We start from the raw sequence: 3,750 nt of genomic DNA on the forward strand, positions 1-3,750 counted from the left end.
GGAATGAAAACAAAGTTCCTTTATGAACAAAAAATAAATTATAATAATAATATTGCTAAGTGCAAAAATTTGGTGTTTTTTTTAAAGAAGTAATGCAACTTGTAAATATATTTGTGCACTTCTAGTGATATGAGTATATTAAAAATAATCTTAATCCAACATGTACATTTTGTTGATCTAAAAAGACCTGTCTTAATTTTCATTTTTTTTTTTTTTGCGTAGAAATAAGAATAAATGAATGCATATCGAATTTAGTTTGCTTAATACATGACTATTATCCTATTGTCATGATTTCATGAGTTATGAGTTATTGGGAGAGGATACATCTTACACTCTCTTTTAAAAAAAACATTTAAACCATAAACAATACAAAAGTATTAGATATCATTTTTGGGATTCAACTGCGTTAAGTAAGTCATTCAAACGTATGACCATTTCCATGAGAGGTAGTCGTAACTGACTAATTTCTCATGATTTTTGAATAGTTCACTTAGCACTCATTGCATCGGGTGATGCTCACAGGGGTGAAGAAGTGGGATTGAAACTAGTGAAATGTGGAGAACGAATCACATAGCATCAATCATCACTTCCGGGGCTTGCACCCGGTAACCAGGACTTCCCAGGAGGTCACCCATCCCAGAACTCCTCTGGCTCAAGCGCGCTTAACTGTGGAGTTTTTCCCCACAATCAAGCCCACTTAGCTTGCTACCCCATTTGCAAAACCTTAGCAAGTATTGTGCCTCATGAATCCCAAAAATGATATCTAATATAATGCACTGCGTAAATCCCCCATACTTAAATTCAAAAAGAGTCAAGGGATCTCTACTTGAATGGTTCATGAGGCACAATACTTGCTAAGGTTTTGCAAATGGGGTAGCAAGCTAAGTGGGCTTGATTGTGGGGAAAAACTCCACAGTTAAGCGCGCTTGAGCCAGAGGAGTTCTGGGATGGGTGACCTCCTGGGAAGTCCTGGTTACCGGGAGCAAGCCCCAGAAGTGATGATTGATGCTATGTGATTCGTTCTCCACATTTCACTAGTTTCAATCCCACTTCTTCACCCCTGTGAGCATCACCTGATGCAATGAGTGCTAAGTGAACTATTCAAAAATCATGAGAAATTAGTCAGTTGCGACTACCTCTCATGGAAATGGTCATACGTTTGAATGACTTACTTAACGCAGTTGAATCCCAAAAATGATATCTAATATAATGCACTGCATAAATCCCCCATACTTAAATTCAAAAAGAGTCAAGGGATCTCTACTTGAATGGTTCATGAGGCACAATACTTGCTAAGGTTTTGCAAATGGGGTAGCAAGCTAAGTGGGCTTGATTGTGGGGAAAAACTCCACAGTTAAGCGCGCTTGAGCCAGAGGAGTTCTGGGATGGGTGACCTCCTGGGAAGTCCTGGTTACCGGGTGCAAGCCCCAGAAGTGATGATTGATGCTATGTGATTCGTTCTCCACATTTCACTAGTTTCAATCCCACTTCTTCACCCCTGTGAGCATCACCCGATGCAATGAGTGCTAAGTGAACTATTCAAAAATCATGAGAAATTAGTCAGTTACGACTACCTCTCATGGAAATGGTCATATGTTTGAATGACTTACTTAACGCAGTTGAATCCCAAAAATGATATCTAATATAATGCACTGCGTAAATCCCCCATACTTAAATTCAAAAAGAGTCAAGGGATCTCTACTTGAATGGTTCATGAGGCACAATACTTGCTAAGGTTTTGCAAATGGGGTAGCAAGCTAAGTGGGCTTGATTGTGGGGAAAAACTCCACAGTTAAGCGCGCTTGAGCCAGAGGAGTTCTGGGATGGGTGACCTCCTGGGAAGTCCTGGTTACCGGGTGCAAGCCCCGGAAGTGATGATTGATGCTATGTGATTCGTTCTCCACATTTCACTAGTTTCAATCCCACTTCTTCACCCCTGTGAGCATCACCCGATGCAATGAGTGCTAAGTGAACTATTCAAAAATCATGAGAAATTAGTCAGTTACGACTACCTCTCATGGAAATGGTCATACGTTTGAATGACTTACTTAACGCAGTTGAATCCCAAAAATGATATCTAATATAATGCACTGCGTAAATCCCCCATACTTAAAATACAAAAGTATTTAAATAAATAGATCAATGAGTTTAAAAAATGGAAATGTCATCATAATATATTAAAAGAAAATTTAATAATTTTTTATATGACTACTATGTATTTCAAGAATGTCTTGGTGTATATTTAGAGGACTAGCAACATGAAAATTTCCTACAGAGCTGTTATCACCTGGATTGAACCTCAGGCTGAAGGAAGGCAATGCCAGGGTAACCACAAACCACAATTAGCCAAGTAGCTAGCCCAACAAGGCTAGGAGAGGGCTCTCTCCATAAGGATCTCAGCCAAGATGACTGGATCAGGAAAATAATATTAGGCTAGGTATAGTAGCACAAGGTTTGATTTGATTTGAAGGGGTTTTTCTAGATCAAGAGGAGTCAGACAGTTAGGGCAAGGAAACTAGGTCAGAATTTGCAGGGTGTTCGATGGGGCAAGGCAGGTATGAAGCTTAGCACTCTAGGGTTTGATGGGTGAGGTGATTCAAGGCTGGTGAGAAGCTAGGAAGGGCATGTGATCATCATGGATCCTTCCTAAATTGTAGAAAACATAAACTGTGAATATTTTCCCAATGCAAAGCATTAATGTTATGGATTCTTCCTATAAACTTGAAAACATCCACTTAGAAGTAATGAAATGATTAATGAAGTACAAAAAACATTTAAACATATGATCACATGAGAGGAAACTGAACTAAACACCATACCACATGGATGCCAAAGAAATCGCTGCAATTTCTTATTAATATCCTGCTAAACTGATACAAAATGATGTCTTTTCAAAACCCCAACATCCAGCTGAGTCCAACCCTTTACAATGAGAAAGAATAATAAGATATAGACATTGTTTCAACCTCATCCCATCCTCAGGGTTGAATCCCTAATATGAGGAGCTAATCTAACCAACACTGAACAAGAAACTGGAATCTAGGCATCCTAACAACTTGCCTCTAAAAGTGAGGAAATTGATTCATTTGTGCTCAAAATGACTTTCAATCTAATGAATCTACCCTCTACTACTAGTTATCCATCATATTTACAAGCCAAGTCATCGTTTACATCAGTAAAACATCCTCCGTGAGAGAAAATCAAAGATCACAGTCGAAATGGAAATCTTGTACAAAATTTGTCCTACGCGCAGCGCCACTTTCAAGTCCCTTTTGGAGGCCTTCCCGGCATCCAAATTGAGCTCGTGATAACTCATTGGAAATATCTGCAAGTATATTTTCCAAAAAATCTGGAATTTCTTCATTTGAAGCTCATTTGACCTCTCAAAAGGTGATTCTCCCAAGATTGCTTTTGTGTGTCCAAAAAGTGGCAGAAAGGTCATTTTTGGGGTGTTTTCTAACCTTTTGGTAGACCCGTTTTGCTCTAAAAGCTTAGAAAATGCATAGGATGCATGTACTCATCGCTCTGAATCCAAAAATTCAAGCCATTTGTCCATTGGGTGTCCCTAGGAAAAGCGCAATGCCAGTGGCGCTGCGTGTAGAGCCAAGTTTCCTGTGTTAAAATTTCCAAAATTTGCCAAAGACAAAAATTCCTCCAAATTTGATCAAAATTGGTGAGAAACACCTTCATCAAGCATCTTGATGAGCCAAGGAAGCTTCAGCAAGAAACCTAAGCCTATCCTCCTCATTT

Source organism: Pinus tabuliformis, chromosome 8 (assembly GCF_031772625.1).
Source record: "Pinus tabuliformis cultivar Carrire ecotype Pingquan chromosome 8, CPIR1, whole genome shotgun sequence".
Taxonomy (NCBI): domain Eukaryota; kingdom Viridiplantae; phylum Streptophyta; class Pinopsida; order Pinales; family Pinaceae; genus Pinus; species Pinus tabuliformis.